A 24222-nucleotide genomic window follows, 5' to 3' on the forward strand; every position below is an offset into this window, starting at 1 on the left:
ACAGAAGAAAGAGCGGACACAGGCACTCGGGCACAACGAAGAGGACGCTGGCGCTAGGTCACTGGAGGCGGGAAAAGGCAGTCAGTGCACAGGAGCACAGGGCACAGGAGCGAGAGCGGTCACACTGGAGGCTGTGAGGCGGTGAGGGGAGCGACCTGCCTGAGAACCAGGGTCAGAGGTCGCTCTCTCTATCGCTGCGCGGCCTCCATATGAGGGGAAGAGGGAGGGAGGAGCAGCTGGGAGGTGGGAGCGGGGCGGCCAATGGGGAGCAAGGGGGCGGAGCTACCGGAGTGTAGCGGTGGGAAACAAACGGGCGGCGATGGGGTGACGCGACGAGGCTGGAAGAGAAAAGAACACAGTAAGGGCAAAAAGGTAAAAACAATACAATACAGTGGAACAATACCAGGGGCACAGGCACTCGGGGTACAGAAGAAAGAGCGGACACAGGCACTCGGGCACAACGAAGAGGACGCTGGCGCTAGGTCACTGGAGGCGGGAAGAGGCAGTCAGGGCACAGGAGCACAGGGCACAGGAGCGAGAGCGGTCACACTGGAGGCTGTGAGGCGGTGAGGGGAGCGACCTGCCTGAGAACCAGGGTCAGAGGTCGCTCTCTCTATCGCTGCGCGGCCTCCATATGAGGGGAAGAGGGAGGGAGGAGCAGCTGGGAGGTGGGAGCGGGGCGGCCAATGGGGAGCAAGGGGGCGGAGCTACCGGAGTGTAGCGGCGGGAAACAAACGGGCGGCGATGGGGTGACGCGACGAGGCTGGAAGAGAAAATAACACAGTAAGGGCAAAAAGGTAAAAACAATACAATACAGTGGAACAATACCAGGGGCACAGGCACTCGGGGTACAGAAGAAAGAGCGGACACAGGCACTCGGGCACAACGAAGAGGACGCTGGCGCTAGGTCACTGGAGGCGGGAAAAGGCAGTCAGGGCACAGGAGCACAGGGCACAGGAGCGAGAGCGGTCACACTGGAGGCTGTGAGGCGGTGAGGGGAGCGACCTGCCTGAGAACCAGGGTCAGAGGTCGCTCTCTCTATCGCTGCGCGGCCTCCATATGAGGGGAAGAGGGAGGGAGGAGCAGCTGGGAGGTGGGAGCGGGGCGGCCAATGGGGAGCAAGGGGGTGGAGCTACCGGATTGTAGCGGCGGGAAACAAACGGGCGGCGATGGGGTGACGCGACGAGGCGGGAAGAGAAAAGAACACAGTAAGGGCAAAAAGGTAAAAACAATACAATACAATGGAACAATACCAGGGGCACAGGCACTCGGGGTACAGAAGAAAGAGCAGACACAGGCACTCGGGCACAACGAAGAGGACGCTGGCGCTAGGTCACTGGAGGCGGGAAAAGGCAGTCAGGGCACAGGAGCACAGGGCACAGGAGCGAGAGCGGTCACACTGGAGGCTGTGAGGCGGTGAGGGGAGCGACCTGCCTGAGAACAAGGGTCAGAGGTCGCTCTCTCTATCGCTGCGCGGCCTCCATATGAGGGGAAGAGGGAGGGAGGAGCAGCTGGGAGGTGGGAGCGGGGTGGCCAATGGGGAGCAAGGGGGCGGAGCTACCGGAGTGTAGCGGCGGGAAACAAACGGGCAGCGATGGGGTGACGCGACGAGGCTGGAAGAGAAAAGAACACAGTAAGGGCAAAAAGGTAAAAACAATACAATACAGTGGAACAATACCAGGGGCACAGGCACTCGGGGTACAGAAGAAAGAGCGGACACAGGCACTCGGGCACAACGAAGAGGACGCTGGCGCTAGGTCACTGGAGGCGGGAAAAGGCAGTCAGGGCACAGGAGCACAGGGCACAGGAGCGAGAGCGGTCACACTGGAGGCTGTGAGGCGGTGAGGGGAGCGACCTGCCTGAGAACCAGGGTCAGAGGTCGCTCTCTCTATCGCTGCGCGGCCTCCATATGAGGGGAAGAGGGAGGGAGGAGCAGCTGGGAGGTGGGAGCGGGGCGGCCAATGGGGAGCAAGGGGGCGGAGCTACCGGAGTGTAGCGGCGGGAAACAAACGGGCGGCCATGGGGTGACGCGACGAGGCTGGAAGAGAAAAGAACACAGTAAGGGCAAAAAGGTAAAAACAATACAATACAGTGGAATAATACCAGGGGCACAGGCACTCGGGGTACAGAAGAAAGAGCGGACACAGGCACTCGGGCACAACGAAGAGGACGCTGGCGCTAGGTCACTGGAGGCGGGAAAAGGCAGTCAGGGCACAGGAGCACAGGGCACAGGAGCGAGAGCGGTCACACTGGAGGCTGTGAGGCGGTGAGGGGAGCGACCTGCCTGAGAACCAGGGTCAGAGGTCGCTCTCTCTATCGCTGCGCGGAATCCATATGAGGGGAAGAGGGAGGGAGGAGCAGCTGGGAGGTGGGAGCGGGCGGCCAATGGGGAGCAAGGGGGCGGAGCTACCGGAGTGTAGCGGCGGGAAACAAACGGGCGGCGATGGGGTGACGCGACGAGGCTGGAAGAGAAAAGAACACAGTAAGGACAAAAAGGTAGAAACAATACAATACAGTGGAACAATACCAGGGGCACAGGCACTCGGGGTACAGAAGAAAGAGCGAACACAGGCACTCGGGCACAACGAAGAGGACGCTGGCGCTAGGTCACTGGAGGCGGGAAAAGGCAGTCAGTGCACAGGAGCACAGGGCACAGGAGCGAGAGCGGTCACACTGGAGGCTGTGAGGCGGTGAGGGGAGCGACCTGCCTGAGAACCGGGGTCAGAGGTCGCTCTCTCTATCGCTGCGCGGCCTCCATATGAGGGGAAGAGGGAGGGAGGAGCAGCTGGGAGGTGGGAGCGGGGCGGCCAATGGGGAGCAAGGGGGCGGAGCTACCGGAGTGTAGCGGCGGGAAACAAACGGGCGGCGATGGGGTGACGCGACGAGGCTGGAAGAGAAAAGAACACAGTAAGGGCAAAAAGGTAAAAACAATACAATACAGTGGAACAATACCAGGGGCACAGGCACTCGGGGTACAGAAGAAAGAGCGGACACAGGCACTCGGGCACAACGAAGAGGACGCTGGCGCTAGGTCACTGGAGGCGGGAAAAGGCAGTCAGGGCACAGGAGCACAGGGCACAGGGGCGAGAGCGGTCACACTGGAGGCTGTGAGGCGGTGAGGGGAGCGACCTGCCTGAGAACCAGGGTCAGAGGTCGCTCTCTCTATCGCTGCGCGGCCTCCATATGAGGGGAAGAGGGAGGGAGGAGCAGCTGGGAGGTGGGAGCGGGGCGGCCAATGGGGAGCAAGGGGGCGGAGCTACCGGAGTGTAGCGGCGGGAAACAAACGGGCGGCGATGGGGTGACGCGACGAGGCTGGAAGAGAAAAGAACACAGTAAGGGCAAAAAGGTAAAAACAATACAATAAAGTGGAACAATACCAGGGGCACAGGCACTCGGGGTACAGAAGAAAGAGCGGACACAGGCACTCGGGCACAACGAAGAGGACGCTGGCGCTAGGTCACTGGAGGCGGGAAAAGGCAGTCAGTGCACAGGAGCACAGGGCACAGGAGCGAGAGCGGTCACACTGGAGGCTGTGAGGCGGTGAGGGGAGCGACCTGCCTGAGAACCAGGGTCAGAGGTCGCTCTCTCTATCGCTGCGCGGCCTCCATATGAGGGGAAGAGGGAGGGAGGAGCAGCTGGGAGGTGGGAGCGGGGCGGCCAATGGGGAGCAAGGGGGCGGAGCTACCGGAGTGTAGCGGTGGGAAACAAACGGGCGGCGATGGGGTGACGCGACGAGGCTGGAAGAGAAAAGAACACAGTAAGGGCAAAAAGGTAAAAACAATACAATACAGTGGAACAATACCAGGGGCACAGGCACTCGGGGTACAGAAGAAAGAGCGGACACAGGCACTCGGGCACAACGAAGAGGACGGTGGCGCTAGGTCACTGGAGGCGGGAAAAGGCAGTCAGGGCACAGGAGCACAGGGCACAGGAGCGAGAGCGGTCACACTGGAGGCTGTGAGGCGGTGAGGGGAGCGACCTGCCTGAGAACCAGGGTCAGAGGTCGCTCTCTCTATCGCTGCGCGGCCTCCATATGAGGGGAAGAGGGAGGGAGGAGCAGATGGGAGGTGGGAGCGGGGCGGCCAATGGGGAGCAAGGGGGCGGAGCTACCGGAGTGTAGCGGCGGGAAACAAACAGGCGGCGATGGGGTGACGCGACGAGGCTGGAAGAGAAAAGAACACAGTAAGGGCAAAAAGGTAAAAACAATACAATACAGTGGAACAATACCAGGGGCACAGGCACTCGGGGTACAGAAGAAAGAGCGGACACAGGCACTCGGGCACAACGAAGAGGACGCTGGCGCTAGGTCACTGGAGGCGGGAAAAGGCAGTCAGGGCACAGGAGCACAGCTCACAGGAGCGAGAGCGGTCACACTGGAGGCTGTGAGGCGGTGAGGGGAGCGACCTGCCTGAGAACCAGGGTCAGAGGTGCATGTATCTTTTTGTAGGTACTATGCAGTACACATGTCCATTCCCAATTTGGCATTATGCACAGACTCCCTGTTCAAACCAAATGTCATTTTGCCATGAAGAGTCAGCACCTACTATGCAGAGCAGTAGCAGTGTCCCACCATGCCCCCACATAATCATTAGTTTGTACACACGTTCCAGTGTTGTGCATTTCACACATCACCCAACATCCAGTTGATTATTTAAGTTGAGTTCCTGTGGTGCCTCCCATGGCAGCTGACACCCTCCAGTTGATTATTTGAGTTGAGTTCCTGTGGTGCCTTCCATGGCAGCTGACACCTGTGTGCACTTCCCTGCCCGCCATGTCAGCTGGATGCAAATTAGATTCATGCTGGGTAAATACACTTGTCTGTCGCCATGTTCCTATATATGTATGCCTCCTATCACCCACACATGCCCCCTCAGATGAGTTGTTTTTTCTGTGACAAAGCCATTCCATTCTGAGGATTCCATTCTAGATCAGTGAGCATGGGCCCAAGTGAGACCAAGTAGCTACGTGGCGCACGGATGCCTACATTAGAACTGGCTGCAGTTTGTGCACAATCGCTGAGGAAAGTACAGGGATGCATTGAATCTGAGTGACTACAACTCATCCTTGTATTTTTTAAATGACAGTGCAGTGCAGCAAGCTGGCTGGCTGCACTGCACTGCATCATTTCCTCATCCATGTGGCACAAAGAGCATCATTTATGTGGCAGGTGGAGCAGGGCACCACACTGCACCACACTGCAGTACCATAAAGGGACAGAAATATTCCTCACCTATAAGACACAGCACATTTATTTCCTCTCCCCCTGAACTGGTGCCGAAATTGCTGCCTAGTGCCAATACAGGCAGCCTTGCACCATGGTGTAGGATGCCTGCGTTGCAAGGATGATTGTCTTTGTGAAGTGAGGGACATCTTACTGCATAAACGCTATCACAAGAGGTAAGACATGGGAAGTAATGAAAGTATCTTTCCCCATTGTATTCTTCTCACCCCACCTCTAAGGTGGTGTAGGAATCTGGTATATTCCCAGCCATGTAAATCTGGGAATGTATCAAATTCCTTCGGGTTCAATGGGTGTTGAATTGGGAACACCACAAGCAAGACCCGTGGAATGTCCATTTGATGCAGTGTTATGCATGAAAGGTGTCCATATTTACAAGGCCATGAAAAGCACTACAATGTGGTTTTGCATGACCTTTTAAATTTGGGCTGGCACACTGCGCCATAGGAGTATTTATGTGCTGGGACATGGCTGCCAATCCCATGAGAAATTGCAGAGTGACCACATTCCCCCACTGGGAATTACCCTTTGGTTGTTGGAGTTTGTCATATGACACACTGTTGTGTCCTTGGACTATGGTCATCAACTTATCATGGATGACAGCTACCACTATCTCCTCCAAATCATCTAGCTCGTCCTCAGGAGCTGGACTTCCACCTTCAGTCTGCAATGTTGCCTTGTAGTTGCTGGCCAGTTTCTCCTTTGTTCTGCACTTGCAGTCATGCCTTAGCTTCTTACAATCAATGACTGTCTTCTTCACCTCTGCCACACTGTAGACTTTGTCCACTATGGACTGCCATGTGGCCTCTTTCCTCGCTAACAGCAATTTGAAGGTGATGAAAAGCTGTTGTTGATGTTGCGTCACCTCATGAGTTCAAGATGTTGTGTTCCTCCTCACTGAACCTGCACTTCGTCTTCCACTTCTCCTTGGAGCCTGTCTGGACATCCTGGCTTGTACCTGGGTTACTGGGGTTGTCCTGGGGTGTCTGGTCTTCAGGGGTCTCAATTTCTGTTTCTGTAACATCTCCTGTTGTAGTTTTGTATGAAGCAACATTTTGCTGTTTTTTTAATGCTTTTAGGCACAAAAGTGATGCTAGGCTGTCCAATCAGGCTAGCATTGTGGTGAATCACTTTCAGTTCTTGTTGGGAGTTTAGCTTAACCTTTGGCTTGCTGGCCTTTGCCCTGTCACCTAATGACCTTTTTACCTACTTAGCTTGCTCAGTTTTATTTAATTTATTTTGTTTTTTCTTCTAGCTATCTGCCATTGTTTATATTTTATAGAAATGTTTTGATTTGCATTAACAGTGCCACTCTGAGAAAGCATCATTATCTGCGTCATGATCATTGATGTACGTAGGTTTTATCATCATGTTCCTTTCTCACTCACATATGATAGGAACATAATGTGCACTTGCTGTGGAATGTTTATGTAATTGCTGCCACAAGTCTGCCTCCTTATCAGTTGTTTAAGAACATAACTGCATCAGGGATCCTACATGATCTGCAGAATCTCACATGGACAAGGGCATTAGAGGGGTTTCTTCCAGATGCCATCTATGCTGCATGTCACTTTGCTGAAGAAGTCAGCCTATGTGTCACCACTGAGATTGACCTAGAAACCTCATTCCAAGGAGGTGGGGGTGCTTCTCATGGACATGGTACTGGCAGATTATGTTTATCTTACATAACTCTTGTCAGGGTAGAGATCTTCACAATTCTGATTCTTTTACTGTTCATTATCCTAATCATTGTAGCACATGCATTTTATCATAGATTGCAGTCTTTTCAATAAATATATTGAAAACTCTCATGGATCTCTTTCACTGTCTCTGTGTGTATGAGATGTGTTGCTAATGAGAGAAAAGGGGAACTTTCGTTTGACCATGACTTCCCTGAGAGGTCTTATCTAGAGTCCATGCGTGAGACTGATGGAAATCACCTTTGCTGTCTCAGTTTTGCTGAGATACCGCTTGTGAGCTGGGAGAGTTGGACCGACAGTTGTGACTTGTTGTGGGAGTGTCTCAGTTGCTTACAAACAAAAGTGCAGTCATCCCTAAGCCAGCAGTCTTGCTTAGGAGCGAGAGTCCAAGTAAACATGGCACCATCAACAATGGTGTTTTGGCACAAATTTACGGATATCCTGAGTATCAGTGTCTCACACACAGCAGGTACTCTAAGTACCATTATACTGAGATGTCAGTGGTCTTAGGAATGAAATTCCTCAGCTGAATAGGGAGCACCTAACTCAGTTGTAGGTTGTTCAAGCTTGACCCTCAAAAGGACTTTTCCCCATCTGGTGTTCCTTCTCTGTACCCATTATTCAACATGACTAAATTACAGACATTTCTGAAAATGTCAGACATGCATTAAAATGACATTTAGTCGCACATGGCTTAAAAGATGAGGGTGGAGATGTCACATTTATAGTGGAAGCTCATAATGCTCACCATATAGAAACATTCTAATCCTGGATCACATGTCCAGAGGAAGATGGCAGAACACATGCGTTTCCCACATATAAAATAGCGAACATACAGCAGTGGTACCAAGCCTGCCAGTATTTGAGAATACCTCTTTCCTATCAAGAACATCAAAGCTGGTTCAATGGAACCCTACCACGTGTAATACAATCCAAAAGTCCCGCCGTCAGAATACCGCTGCGCGGTCAGAAGACCGCCGCGGTAATTCTGAGTTTCCCGCTGGGCTGGAGGGCGACCGCCAGAAGGCCGCCCGCCAGCCCAGCGGGAAACCCCCTTCCATGAGGATGCCGGCTCCGAATGGAGCCGGCAGAGTGGAAGGGGTGCGATGGGTGCAGTTGCACCTGTCGCGATTTTCAGTGTCTGCTTGGCAGACACTGAAAATCTTGGTGGGGCCCTGTTAGGGGGCCCCTGCAGTGCCCATGCCATTGACATGGGCACTGCAGGGGCCCCCAGGGGCCCCACGACACCCGTTACCGCCAGCCAGGTTCTGGCGGTCAAAACCGCCAGAACCAGGCTGGCGGTAAGGGGGTCGGAATCCCCATGGCGGCGCTGCCTGCAGCGCTGCCATGGAGGATTCCCTTGGGCAGCGGGAAACCGGCGGGACACCGCTGGTTTCCCGTTTCTGACCGCGGCTGTACCGCCACGGTCAGAATGCCCATGGATGCACCGCCAGCCTGTTGGCGGTGCATCCGCGGTCCCTGGCGGTAGGAATGACCCCCTAGGTCCCTTAAGTAATAATGGACCTACATGGCCTATGTTTGCCACATATGCACCACATCCTGACGTACAGGCAATGCAAATAGCTGACGTATATGCACCTCATAATGAGCTAGTACAACTTTACAGATGATTGGTACAATTCGCTTTTGAAACCATGAATACCAACCCAGCACCGGCTGCCCTGGCTGTTAACCAATTGGCTATTACTGGGATTAACCCACACACAAAACATTCTATCATGGGCAAAGCACCCAGAGAATGTGAGAAGATTCCATTTTGGATAACACAAAAAACTAACTAGCTGAAAGCAGTGTTTCCCCATATGGGTCCCATAGATAAACATAGCATTCTCACAATGTGCTTGCCATTCGGAATGTTCCCTCAGTGGTCGACTGCACCACATTGGGTACCGTCTTCACTGCAATTTATACTACCACACATGGTACCCCGATACATGCCAACTTTCCAGATGTTTTAAAGCAAATTCAAAATGAACACAGGGCTGTTCCAGTCCTAGATTTGGTATGGGTGTATAACTGGGCGTATGGGTCTGTAAGAGCACATGTAACCCAGTGAAACTTAAAAACACATTTAAGCACAAAGCACCCTGCCCCATGGCCTACCTATAGCCTACCTTAGAAGTGACTTATGTAGTTACTGCTGCATACATAAGTGCTCGATGGGCATGCAACTGAGTATCTACATATCTCCTTCTTTTTCACAGACTAAGTAAGTAATGCTCTTTTCTTCATATGTATATATAACTTTCAGTATGGATGAACAACTGCATATTTAATCATACCTAGGGGGCTTAAAGTGCATATGTGCCTAAGTATGACTTAAAAGTGCATCTCTTACCCTCTAAGCACATAGCAGTCTGCCCTGCCCCATGACGTAGCTACACCCTATCTAAATGGTATGAAGTACACAACAAAACAGAAATGTAAAGCTTAGAAAGGATTTATTATCCTAACTACACCATGCACTAAAGTACACACTATACTCTACAGTTCAAGGACAACAACATATTAAAGAGATAGTCACACACCTACTCTCACCCTTAGACAGATGCTCACATACTCATTCACACACCAATAAATGCAGTTACTCACCCATTAATAAATATATAAAAACATTAACACTCACGCCTTGTGGAGTTTCCATATTTTGTATATCATACTAATGCCTATCAATCTAAGATACACATATACCTTCTAAATTACTTTCTTTAAAGTTCATTCTAATTCAGATATCTGAAAATTGAATTTGTTTGTCAATTTTTTTTGTTATTTGTTCTTATTCAATAGATTTAACTTTCTCCGAAAATGAAATGTGAAAACCAAGAGTAAGAATGGCACACCACTCTCACACAAAGCAACCATTAATACCAACCTTTTCATCTTTACACTCTCTGATACTACTGAAGGCAGCAAGTTAAAACATGCCTTTCATATTTCACTTTTCTTTCTCAAGTTGTTGATGGTTATTGTTTGTTAACACTGTCTTCACTTCTTTGCAAAAGCCAATATGGTAGGGCATTTATACGTATTCATGAATTTATTGTGACCCTGATCATGGCCCCCTATTTAAATTTGTGACAAATTTGTGAATAATTACAGGGGTCAAAATACATATTTAGGATACTATTTTTTATACTTTACACCTACATTACACTTCAATGGGAGCTCATGATTAAGAAAACACACCCTTATTGCTTTATAATTAGACTAAACAACACTAATTTGAGTAAAGCAGAGTATAGTCACTTTAATACCCTTCCCCAACATTCTCTTAGCAGGCTTTGCATAGCAACCCACTAGAACTAGTAGATCAGAAGTTCACACCACATTAAGAAACTGAACATTACTCTGTAACTAAACTACAGTAGGTGTGGTTGAATCTTTCAATGTTAAGCATATCCAATATTGTATTACATTTTTTAACTTTAATCACAGCCAATCACAGTTATGCTTACTCTTTCATAAAAAATATATGAATAGTTATACCAACCAATAAAATCTATATTTCATTTAAACAACTCCTGCCCTCCATTTTAACTGCCTTTTCATTTGAAAGCAATCTCATTCTGTTCCTGCCTTCTCCTGATTGCCTGTGAAATGCTTGGAGTCTGAGTTAAATCTTTGTGTTTTGGGCCAGAAAGAATGCTAGAAAGACAGGAACCTGGGTTTTCCAAATGTGGACATTACATGGATTGGCCGGAGAGAGTTAAAGTGGGATCAATTGCTGCCGTTGGTTGAAAGCATGAGACATTCCCACCCCCTTGACCTCAGGACTGAGAATCATAATGAAAGAACCCTTTGCTCAACTAATGGTACTTTTCCTTCAGGCTGGCTTGGTCTTCTCCAACGTATGCCAAATGCAGAAATGGAAGTGGTCAAGCAAATTCTGTCCACAAATAGAAAATGCCAGGAAACATGTTTATAAAACTGTTTCTGCCTTCCCCAGAAACCATAGCATGGGCTCTATCTACAAAACAACTTGCAATTTGACATGGATAGAATCCATAGAAGTGATGAAGTTCACTTCATAGACAAGGGCAACATAGTGTCTCAACAACTTGAAACACTGCATTCCATTTTATGTGTATTTATCATCTACACACAATAACCACAAAGGCTATTCTCGGAGCCATTTTATTTCTTAAAAACTCCATTTTATTTTAAAATCACTTTTTAAACTCATTAACATTTGCAAATACATCACAAATACACAAAACAAAAAGCAGAAAATTCAATGAAAACCTGCACATTTGAAACTCACAAAAGCAAAAGTTAATCTGTGCATGAGTGCATGTGTGAGTTTCTGATTTGGTCTGTGAGTGGGTGCAAGACTGTCTGAGTGTGTCTGTGAGTGGGTGTACCAGTGTCTGAGTGGGTCTTTGAGTGGGTGCATGGGTGTCTGATTGGGTCTGTGAGTGGGTATAAGAGAGCCTGAGTGGGTCTACTAGTGGTTGCATAAGTGCCTGAGTGTGTTTGTGAGTAGATGGCTATGTGCCACAGTGGGTCTGTGAGTGAGTGTATGAGTTTCTCAGTGGGTCTGTAATTGTTTGCATGAGTGTTTAAGTGGGTCTGTTAAATGATGCATGTGTGGCTCAGTGGGTCTGTGAGTGACTGCATCACTGCTTGAGTGGGTCTACGAGTGTGAGCATTAGTGTCTGAATATGTCTGTGTTTGGGTGCATGAGTGTCTGAGTGGGTCTGTGAATGGGTGCATTTGCACCTCAGTGGGTCTGTGAGTGGGTCCACAAGTGTTTGAGTGGGTATATGAGTGTGTGCATAAGTGCCTGAGTGGTTCTGTGAGTGGATGCATGTGTGCCTCAGTAATTATGTGAGCATTTGCATGAGTGATTGAGTGGTTCTGTGATTGGGTGCAGAAATGCCCGAGTGGGTTTGTGAGAGGATGGATGATTGCTTCAGTGGGTCTGAGAGTGAGTGTATGAGTGTCTGAGTGGGTCTGTGAGTAAGAGCATGAGTGCTTCAATGGGTCTGTGAGTGGTTGCATGAATGTCTGAGTGGGACTGTGAATGGATGCATGAGTGCCCAAGTTGGACTGTGAGTTGGTGCATGAATGCCTCTGTGGATGAGGAAGTGGGTACCTTAGTGGGTCTGCAAATGGGTACGTAATTCTCTGAGTGGGTATGTGAGTGAGCACATGAGTGTCTGAGTGGATCTGTGAGTGGGGGCATGCGTGCCTGAGTGACTCTGTAAGTGGATGTAAGAGTGTCTCAGTAGGTCTGTGAGCAGATGTAACAGTGTCTGAGTGGGTCATGAGTACCTCAGTGGTAACTATAACTTGCACCCTTGCCATGCACTGGTAATTAACCACACATTACAGCACTAATAACATCTTTGATAACATCATTGATAATATCAATGTAATATTTGCAGTAAAGTTTTCAACAACAACAAAATTGTGCATGTTGGGGGCACAAATTATAGTTACCTTAGGGCCCAAGTTATAGTTACTTGCATTAACTCAAACTATTACAGATGATTTTCTATGGCTCAGTATGCTTAAAATGTCAGCCCAACCTGTAACCTCTGTTTTTTTTGTGAATTTGCATGTTTTTGTTTTTAATTCCATTTCCCAACAATATTGTCCCTGTCACCTTAAGGTTTTTTTTCAGAGACTATAGATATAAATACTACCTTTTAAAAAAAAATAATGGTGCTACTTGTGTATGTAATGTGTATGAAGTGAAGTACATTCCCTAATATTGTTTAGACTGCAGTAGAAATAGTAAAGTTAACCTCTTTGCAGTTTGACACTTTTCCTACTGTTGCACTGTGTGGAGAGGGAATAGTAAATTCTACCTATCCAAAGTCCAACACTTTGCCTACGATTGTACTGTTTGGAGCAGTAATAGTAAATTGCCCCCCTTTGAAGGTTACAATGAGCCACTCACCTGTTGCATATCAGCCACCGCAGGAGAGAAGAATAGCTGTCCACTCCTCTCTATTATAACTCTCAGCATGAGTCACAGTAAGTGGATGCTAGCAGCTATCCCATGGAGGAAAGGGAAACTGGTATAGGAAGGGAGGTTTGGGGCCTCTGACTTCTCTGTGGGTGAAGCTGTTAGAGGATACATCACAACTTGTCCTTCTGGGCGTGATCACGCATTATTGCCTTGTACTCTGTTCCTTGGTTTCACCATATTGCGGAATCAAGCATAAGTATGGAAATCAATTGTTTTGCTCAAAAACCCTCTGACCAAATAAATGATGGACTGAAACCCTTGTTGTGAAATGCCATCAAACATTCTGTTGTCACTGAGAGTGGTTGTTTTCCAACCTGAGCGATATGTTCTTTAATGTTTCTAGGTTTAGTGTACTAACCATATTTCAGGATTGCGTTTACTAATCTCTTCTTTTCTCCTTTTCTTCCTTTTGGCAAATCGAGATCAGGAGCAAGAGTCCCAGAGTGTGATGAGGATCCAATGTGCAGTCTACAAGATGTCATCAGACATGCGCGGTCAACAAGTAGCTCTAGGTAAGTGAATCCAGCAGAGCAAGCAGGAACTTCTCTTGCTTCAAGCTGCATTGAAGCCAAGCATCTGCTTCATGGCTGTGGTGTGATATATATATCTGCCCCGGTCAAAATTGCTGTGGGTCACATTCTGTCTAAAATCTCATGAGATCTTGCAAGAGGAAGCATGATTTCAGTCATTTGTTTGAAGCTCATGTTGAAAAGAATGACAGTACCCAGGGGAACAGAAAATGTGGTATTAGGGGAAAAGGGTTCATCCCAAAAAATCAATACTGATTACAATTTACTGTGGACTACAATGGTGGCCTTTCCCATTGACCACCAGAATGGGCTTATAAGGGATACTTCAAACTGTGAAGACATGATTCAGAAGATTGTCATGGGGAAGGGCACAAAGGGTATAGGAGATGGTAATACTGGAATCCAATGCTTTACCTACTGTTGCACAGACTGAAGTGAGGATAGTAAATTTCTCCCCTCCGAAATCCATCTCTTTCCCCTTTGATGCACAGCATGGAGAGAAAATAGTAAATTTCACCCCTATGAAATACAATGCTTGTCCTACCGTTACACAGACTAGAGTGGAAATATTACATTTTACCCCTCCAAAGTTTAATAAATCCCTACTTTTGAGCTGACTGGAGTGGGAATAGTAAATATAAGCCTTTCAAAATCCAATACTTTCCCTACTGTTTCATAGACTGGAGTGGGAATAGTAAATTCTACCCCTTCAAAGTACAAACCTTTACCTACTATTGTGCTGTTTGGAGTGGGAATAATCAACTTTACCCCTCTGAAATTTAACATTTTCCTTACTGTTACACACTGGACAGGGAATAGTAAATTTCACACCTCCAAAATTCTATTCTCTCCCTTCTGTTGCACACCCTGGAATGGGAATACTAATTTTCAATCCACCGAAATTCAACTCTTTTCCTACTGTTGCACAGATTGGAGTGGGAATTATAAATATTACCTCTCCAGTGTCCAACACTTTCTCAATTGTTGCACTGATTGGATTGGGAACAATACATTTCACCCCTTGGAAATGCATGATTTCCTCTACTGTTCCACCAAAATCCAAAGCTCTTCTTCCTGTTGCAGATTGGAGTGGGAATATTACATTTGTACCCTTCCTAATTCCAATACTTTCATTACTGTTGTACAGACTTGAGTGGGAATAGTAAATGTCACCTTTCAAAATCCAATGCTTTCTCTATTGTTACACAAACTGGAGTGGGAATAGTAAATTCCCCCCTCAGAAAGACAGAACTTTCTCTACTGCTTCACAGACTTGAGTGGTAATAGTTAATTCCCCCTCCAAAACCCAGCTCTTTCCCTATTGTTGCGTAGACTGGAGTTGGAATAATACATTTCACTCCCCTGAAATCCAACAATGTTCCTACTCTTGCACATATTGGAGTGGGAATGTTAAATTTTATATCTCCGAAGTCCAGCACTTTCCCTACTGTTGTGCTGACTGGAGTGTCAATAGTAAATTTTACACCTCTGAAATCAAATACTTTCCCTCCTTCTTGCAAAATTGATTATTATAGGGGGCAGGTAGGTACCCATACTTGGTAATAGGCTACCATCTCACATTAGCTCCAGTCAAGGTCTCAAAAAACAAATCCTTGCTGAACCCGTGGTAGCTTGGCCCGCAAGCAGTTAACCAACAAACAAATTCCAATGTAGGGAATTAAAAATATGTATTTTAAAATATTAAATGTGAAAAGATACTTTCTAGAACCTTAAAGCAAAAAAGTGGCAAACGCTGACACCTAGTGCCAGATTACGGAAGAAACCTGGGGGTACAAAGGGCATGTGCGCCCACTTTGAGCGTCCCTGGGTCATTTGGTATTACAGAAGGGCCGCTAATGCTTGTGCGTCCCCTTCTGTAAACTTGTAGCACTGGTTTACATAAAGCTTCAGTGCTATCATTAGAGGAGGTTCCTTTATTTGCATGGGGAAGTGGCCCTATGCAAATGAGGTAATTCCTTACCTTTGCAACTATGCCATAATATACACAAGGGTGCAGAGGCAAATAAACTGTCAGGAAGTGCACTAACAGTGCACCACCTGAAAGGTGGCACACTGTCAGTGTGCCCTCTGATGGCAGCCCTCTGAAAGGGACTAGGGGTCTGAAGAACTTCCCAGACATCCACTGGCAAGCTGGTGCAGTCACTCACTGCACCCACCTGCAAGGCGATCTCATATACCCCCTAAAAGTGCAGGAAGGTTCCCGCCTGCACTGTGAAACACAGAACAACTTTAAAGCAGCTGTGTCATTTTTCACATGAATGCACTGTCCCCAGGGCAGAGTGAGTTTGCGGCTGGCCCGGGTGCAAGTACATTCATTCTATTACAGTGCATTTTCGTTACTGGTGACGGGCGCACCTTTCAAAAGGTGCGCCCGGCCCAAACAAGGACAATGTGCTGTATCTGTGATATGGCCCCTGGTCATGGTTGACTGAGGCAAAGTCAAAGTTTGAGGCCAACTGTGTTGAAACCCAAGTCGGATACACTAAGAGATAGGCCTTGGTCAAAATCTGACCCTCATACTTAGGGCCTGATTACAAATTTGGCAGACCGTCGACCGCCAAGGCAGTGGTCCGACCACCGTCGGGATGCCATTCGGACAGCTTTATTATGAGTCATGCTGGCCTATGAAGCAAAAACCGCTGCAGTTCCGCCAGCACTGCCAAGCAGCACAGACCTGCATGGTCGCGAGGCAGCACAAACAGGCCAGCAGAGCCTGTGTTGTCGTCGGACAAATTATGAGGTTGCACACCGCCACTGTGACAATGGGTGTCCAGTTACCATGTCTCAGGAGTTAGCAATGGATAGTATGAAGGGGAATACTCAACTGCAGGCAGCCCAAGAAAACCAATGCCACAATGGAACCCATCACACACATCCTGATGCTGTTGTTGATCATCAAAGAAGCACAAAATCAATGCTGCCTTGGGCCCAACTGACCATGAGTACACACACCTACCTGTCTCATTAACCTCAATAGCAGATCGTAGCGTCATCATCCACATCATATGGGGGTCACACTGCAGGTACCAAGTACAAGTATCATAGGGGACTAAGTCCAAATTATACATTAAGATGGACACCTTCACAGTCACAATATGCCCCCTTTGGGCAGCTCACTCACCCTGCACAGCAACACTACACCAAAAATCACATCCACACATCTCAGGCACAGGGATAGTGAAGGCTAAACAACATTGTCTCACATATCACTAACAACACACAGACATCACATCTATCAATACAGCTCACATTCTCACATTCCACACAGGGCAGAGACTGTTATCACATACAACACACAAATGTATCAATGTGGCATTGAACACAAACAACACTCCCAGTAAAGAGTACTGAAATGGACACACACATCAGAAACATCACAGCACAATGGAAGGCCAATGGCATGCATATGAAGAAGAGTGACAAATAGACAAAAGGAGCTATGCCAAAAATACCTGCACAAAAGGGATGGGGACATCAGGAACATTCATGGAACGAGGCTGCACTGGAACACATATCACTTTGCACAGGACCCTAAAACAACGGGTGCACAGGAAATGACCCTACAAATGTCTCAGGGACAAACAGTATTAGAACCACATTGTCATGCATAGCTGCACCATATTGAAGTGCAAGTCAACAAAGCACAAACAACTCCAACTGCATGAGGCATATCTATACAGGAACTAGCTGCAAGGTATACACAGATAAATGGACACATGTACACTCAAATGCAAACATCTCTAGCACAACTGAACACACTCCATGTGTGCACAAACAAAACTCAGAGTGACACACATCAGATGAATACATAAGCCATATCAGGGAACATGTCTAACACCATACATACTCACATTGGACAACATAAGTTGAAAAGCTTGCCATTACAAACAGCGAACAATGCCATGACATCACAATTGCATTTGTTTTATACCCACATATCCATACACTCAACATATACCCTTCTCCAGCACTGCCATAAAGTCAGATACTGCAAACAACAGCAATGGAGAAGCAAGCAGACTCAATCACAGCCTTAACCACCCACAACTGTGCCACACAACACAAGACACTCAGGATCAACATGAAGGTAGAAAAGGAATTACAGGGCACATGTATAAACCCCCCAAAAAACAACAGTTTGTTTAATAATCAATACATATTTGAAGTCCAAAGGACATTGTCAAGACCAAAAGCAGTCCAATAACAGCACAATATTGTGCCCAAACTTGAGTCCCAACTGCCATGCAACCTCCACCGGAAGGGGCTTCAATAGAGCAGGCAGGCACTTCGGGGGTTATCTGGGGTGTGGGGGAGTTGGATATGAGAAGTGGGATTTGGGCTTGGGAATGGTGGTCTTATTTTTGGAAGGGGTGGGCTTCTTCTTGGGTGGAGAGGTATGGGTGCTTGCAGGGGGAAGGAGAGGCCTGGTAGTTGGAAGGGAGGGGCTGGGAGCTGGGCAGGGGCCTCTTGGGTTTGGGACGGGGTGGGAAGGAAAAGGGGGAAGGTCCAGTTCAAACAAGAAACATTCTTAGGGACACAGAGATGGTCATCAGAATGGGCTCAGGATTTGTAGGTTGAGGGAGTGGTTGAATGCTATGTTAGTATGGATGTGTACTTTTGGGAGGTATGTTTGTTTGTAGTGTGTGTCGTTTGGGTGAGCGAGAGAGTAAGGATGTGTGTGTGGATGTTGTGGTGGTGACTGCGGGTTGGCTGATATGGTGGGTGTCTGTAGTTATGTTGTCTGGTGTCTGTCAAATAAGGCAAAATGCAGATATGGACTAGCTTCATGACATACCTCTGCACCCATTCCTTCTCTAATCAAAGGAATGAGGCATTGTGGGCAGGAGTTTACGCCAGAGCCTCATATTGCCCACATGACAGGACCTGCTGGGTTACAGGGATGGGCACAGTGCCACAGTTGTATAGCCAAAGTGACTATACCCTAGCCTAGACTAGGACACATACTAGAAAATACATTTGTCAGTCCCTGGTATCTGTTGGCTGAGCAGACAGAACATACATGACACTCCATTCCCATCACTTCCATGCATGATAGTACATCATGTAGCCAACAGCAATTTGGGATGTGTTGTGTGTGGCAACCATAACCCCACAGTGAGTCATGATATGCTTTCCAAATAACAGTTTAGAAAGGGCAGATGTGTTTAGAAAAATCTGTGGCACCATACTCATTTCTCAGATTACTCTCAACTGACTCATACAGCATGCACATTCAGCTCATGCTGTCATGCATATACATGGTGTCTCACATATGCAACAATGATGAGAAAGGAGATGTCAGTGAATAGCTGTAATGTCACCTCACCTAGTTATGTGCTTCTAACACAAGACGGATCTAGGAACACAAAAAACACACCACAAAGTGACTGAACTCAACATAGGGCACTGGCCACCAACACCTGCACATTGTACATCCCATTGATGCCACATAGACTGCACCTCCAGGTACATAAGAAGTCAATATGGCACACATGGGCACATTCTAGTCTGTGAGGAGGGAAAGGATAGTGAACTACAGAGAAAAATGTACACATGATGCACTTACATCCTCCTCTGGTGCACCATAAAGCTGTCCATACAGTGGTAGGACCTCAGTCACCAGTCTCACCAGCTCCACTGGAGAGAAGGCAGGGGCCTTATCACCTGCTGGACGTGGCATGATTGCTCCCAAAGGTAGTACACAGCAGCTCAGTAATGGAGGTCTTTCTGGCAGCAGTTTCAGGAGTCAAGTGAGGGTATTAGCATGTTTGTGCATCACCATCGCCACAGATGCAGTCGTCACCGCCGGCAACACAGCCATTTGACCTGTGACTGCCACTGGCAGCAGTATTAGCCCATGGCTGTGTCCGCTGCAGTTGCAACCACCTATCACCATGAAAACTTCCGCAGGCAGTCGCCGGCAGTTCCTAATGTCCAGCAAAGTAGGTAAGGCAGCCAGCATTTTAGACGCCTGAAGTGCAGTATTGGGCTTCACAAACTGCGTCAAACATGCTATTTTGTCATGTACTTCCCACTACTCAAACACCATTGTAGTATGTTGCAGGACACAGATGGCATTTTACAGTGAGGCACAGTCGACTCCCGTCAAAAGTCCTTTTTGTGCTTGGGATAGCCAGTCACATTTTAAGGGGAATTTGTGATACACATCTTTGAGTTAGGTCCAGATACATAATGTGTTCACATGTGTGGCAAACCAGGTGGGGGGGTGTCACATGTGACCCTTATCTCATTACTAGCTTTGATGTGTACTGTTTGCCATATCCATCCCTTCTAAAATGTCTTGTCACATGGGATCTTTGACATGCATTATATATGTACGTAGGGACACAATAACTAATGTCCAAACTCATTTCTTGTCATATATAGGTACTCAAGGAGAGGGAGGCTGCATCAACCACCTGTCTACTGTCCACTGCCAGACCTACAGAGCATTTAAGAATGCCACATCATACTCCTATATTATCTGAATAGGCAAACAAAAGTGGATTTATGTTGACAGTTGGTGCAAGATCTGATGTCAGTTATTAGTTATCCAACCAGCATATCACACATTGTACAAGTCATGTCAGTATTACACTTCCTAGCCACAGGGTCCCTCTTACATACAGCTAGCTGCTGGCATGTCCCAACCTATGTTTAGTCTGGTGTTGAAGAATTTAGCCCATGTAAAGGCTGACTTTTATGTTTTTGCATGCCTCCCACATGTGGTGGGGTTATTGATGACACACAGTATACTGCAACCGAAAAAACTTCCATTCGATCAACTTCCAAGTTGTATATATTTCATAGGTCTGTGCCCGTTATCCGGATTCAGCCCATGATTACTTCATTATGCAGAACAGCACAATCCCCCAGCTGATGTCACAACTGTACCCAGAGAGGACCTGGCTGGTTGGTAAGCCACATCTGTCCTGTTTGTGTGGGTGCAAGGTCGGGTGCAACAATTATGATAAGAGGGACTAATTGTTGCACATATATCCAATTCTTAAACAGGAGAATCTGCATATCCAAATCATCCATGGTTGTTGATGCCAATAAGGAATCAGTCTATGCCAGGGGAAGTCCAGTTCAATGAGGCCTATGGAAGAACAAGGAAGGTAGTAGAGCAGGACTTTGGGCTCCTGAAGACCAGATTTTGCTTTTTGGACCGAACTTGTAGAGCCCTCCTCTACTCACCCAGAAAAGTGTGTAAGATCACTGTGGGATGCTGCATGCTCTACAACCTCACCCTTGACAAGGAGTATCCAGTATGTCCCAGAGGAGAGGCAGCTTGCAGTGCCACCAGGTGAGATTCATGAAATGTCAAGTGAGGATGCCAGTGGTGGAGAGGAAGGAGGGGACTTGCAAGCAGATCTCATCAACAGCTACTTTTCTTGAGTATAAGAATGCCATGTGACATAATGACTGTGACTGTACGAAGAACTGTAGTTGTTAGAATGTGGGTAGTAGAGTGTTTTTGGAAAAAGTGGGGAGCTAATACCCTGCAATGTTCAACCAAGGGGTGCATGAAATGTTAGCCTATGACATATCCCCACCTTGATGTTGCTACATCTTTTGTGTCAGTCTCAATGCAATTTGACTTCCTTTTCAGATGCCTTCCATATGATTTGGGTAATAGGATTTTTGCAAGCATATACACCTAGTTTTGTCTTTGTCCAGGTAGCTTCCCAATGACATCCTCATGTGGGCATTTCAGAGTTGTGGCATTGCCAGGTTTCTTATGCTGTTCCAACATAGGAAGTGGACACAGCTTGTTACAGGTAATGTAGGCCACAGATTTGAGGTGCTGAGACCTGTGCCAGGCAGCTTGGAAGTGTTTGGGTAGAAGGTCTGATGTGCAGATTGTACTTGTTTAGTGTGCTGAGGCAGGCCGATTGCATCATGTGTGTGATCATGGCAATAACCCTTCACATAGGCTAATCATTCTTCCTGTTTGACCTGTATGTAGCTGTTGATGTGTTTCATCATTACAGGCCACAGTGCCTGTGCTAGAACACTGACATATGTTTGTGTCATACCACCAGATGTATGGTCATTGGATCATGATGTGCCTGTGATGAAGGACTGTTGTACTGCCCTCTGTCTGTATCTTGGGAATGTGCTGTTGTATTGCTTTGGTGTGGTATGTGATAAGGCACAAGCTGGTGTCACGATCCACTTTTTTGTTTGCCTATTCTACAGGGCAATGTCTGAAAAGACCATTCCTTCTTTGGTCTTGGGGCTGTACCCTGGTCTGTGCACCTTCACACAAGTTGAGTCAGCCATTCTTGGCTATGGGAGTCCAGACATTTCAACAGCCTATGTGCTGTACAATGGAATAAAATGTTTGGTGCAACCAGATACTTGTATTAATGTGATTGTTTGTGTTAGTTGTAATCCTTAGCAGGACACTGTACTTATAGTACATCCTTCCTTACACTATTATTTTGTGCCTTCATTATTTGATTCACAAGGTCTTACATCTCTGTATAGCTAAACTTGGAACGAAAGCAAGCAGACACAAACTTTGTGATAGGTGGTATTTATTGTAAATTTGTGAATAGAACAAGAATTAGGTATTTGACGGAACAAAATAGTAAAGGGTTCAGTCATGGTGGATGAATTCATTGTAGTAGATGACACAGCATTTTAAGTCCAAAGTCCAGTGTATTCCTCCTATTGGAAATGGAAGGTGGTTGAAGAACAGTCAACAGAGTGAACATGTGGCACACAAAGGAGGTCATTTGGGAAGAGGTCACTTGCTGGCAGTGGTAGATGTCTTTCCATCCGTACCTCCCAGACACTTTGCTGGTTGTCCCCGCTTGTATGGCAGGTGATTTGCTGCTACAGAGGCAGGGGTGTCTGAGGCAGATGTTTCCAGAGGCAGGGCCTCCCTTCCAGTGGCTGGCACCGATGTTGAGGTGCTATGTGTACACAATGCAAGTGGAGTATTGCAGATGATTCCTGCTGAGGGTGGTCTTGAAGTTCCTCAGCACCCTTGTTAGGGAGGCCATGTTGGTATTGTGGCCCTCTCATTATGCACACACTTCCTGTAAGAATTCCCTCTGCAGCTGCGTCATTTCATGAAGTTCAGTTAGTACCTGGTCCATCACGCCTTGGGACTCCTGATAGACCCCCAAGATGTGGCTGATGGTGTCCTGGCAGGAGCACCTCCAGTGGCCTCACCCTGCTGGCCCATAGCCTCCCTCCCATGTACCCTACCCCACCGGGCCTGTGCCTTTGCCACAGTGAGCCCTCTCTTACTGGTTCCTGGACCATCACTGCCAGAGATGTTGATTTGCAACTCAGTGTCTCGGACTGGGGGCACAGGATGGTTTTCAGTATTCTAGGGCACAGGTTGGGGGGTGCATGGTTGTCCATGATGTTGAGGCAACCAGGCTAGGAGGTGATGATGTGGCCACAGTGAGACTCACCGGTGGTATCTGACTAGGTAGCCCAGTTAAGCCAGATCTGTCCTCCACATCCAGATGTCCAGGAGTGTTGTCATCACTGAGGGCTTCATACTGGGGTTTTTTGGCAGTCTCTTCAGTGGCCTCTGTATGGCCAGTGGCAGAATGACCTGTTGATATGAAAGATACCATGTTACTGGTTGTATTGTGACATCTACCTCCAATCATTTACAGTGACATTTCACAGAGACCTTGTACATAGTTGTCTAGCATATAAACATATTGTTACATCTACATGTGGTAATGGTTGTTTTGCATTGATATTTGTGGAGCATGCTAGCTCTCCTTGCCTGTCACAGCTGCTGAGACGTGCAATGCATTGTCCCTTGGGGGGATGGCCTGGCTAGGCAAGTTAGGATTTTGGCCATTTTGAGGCCTAGTTAAATGTGATAAAGGCAGAATTAAGAGTTTGTAGTATATGTGACAGAAATCATCATGTGCTCAATGCAGTGTTAATGTGTGTGCTGTCAATACCAATCTGGTTATGACTCATACAGCCTTAAGGATCATTGTTTAGCACACTGGGTAAGCTGTCCTGTCTGTCTTCAATTGTTTACTCTTGGGGTAGTAGGTCAGGATGGAGCTAGATAGCCTGACACATCTTAGAGTTGGGCATGATCTGTATGCTGCTCACTCCCAAGGGTATTAATCTCAATCAAGTGACCACTAGTGTGGTTTATTGATATTTGGAAAAAAACAGTTCTTCCTAGGAGTCAGAGTCATGGCACTGTCTCCACTACACACACTTGACAATTTACATTGTCTAAGGTGTGTAGAGGTAATTTAGGTATTTTCTACTAGATGGTTTTGGGCAAGTGAACACTGATTTTGGTTTTGGAGTATATGGGACAAGGCCTATTGGGCTTAGCTTTCCAGTCTGTCCCAACCACTTCAGCATTTCACAAATGGTATCCACCCAGGTAAGCACACCTCAAATGGGATTTCACAGACATGACTATTTATACATATGGACCTTGAGCTTGTATCTGGACTGAGAGCTATATAGGCTCCTAGTCTTAGCAGTCCTGTCACCCCTTCTACTACACACTATACAAACAGTATCAACACATCTCAGTAACTTAACATTGAGGGATAGGAAACTGTGCTCTTTGATTATATCTACACTGTTGTGGTGTGTGTAGTCAGAGTAACATTGCCTCTTGCGAGTTGCAGTCAGGGAAGCCTAGGTACTTGACACACCTGGCAAATGTCATGCCCCAAAGTGCATACACTTCATTTGTGAGTTGACAGAGAGTTGTATTTA

The sequence above is a fragment of the Pleurodeles waltl genome, chromosome 5 (genome assembly GCF_031143425.1).
Source record: "Pleurodeles waltl isolate 20211129_DDA chromosome 5, aPleWal1.hap1.20221129, whole genome shotgun sequence".
In the NCBI taxonomy this organism is placed as follows: Eukaryota; Metazoa; Chordata; class Amphibia; order Caudata; family Salamandridae; genus Pleurodeles; species Pleurodeles waltl.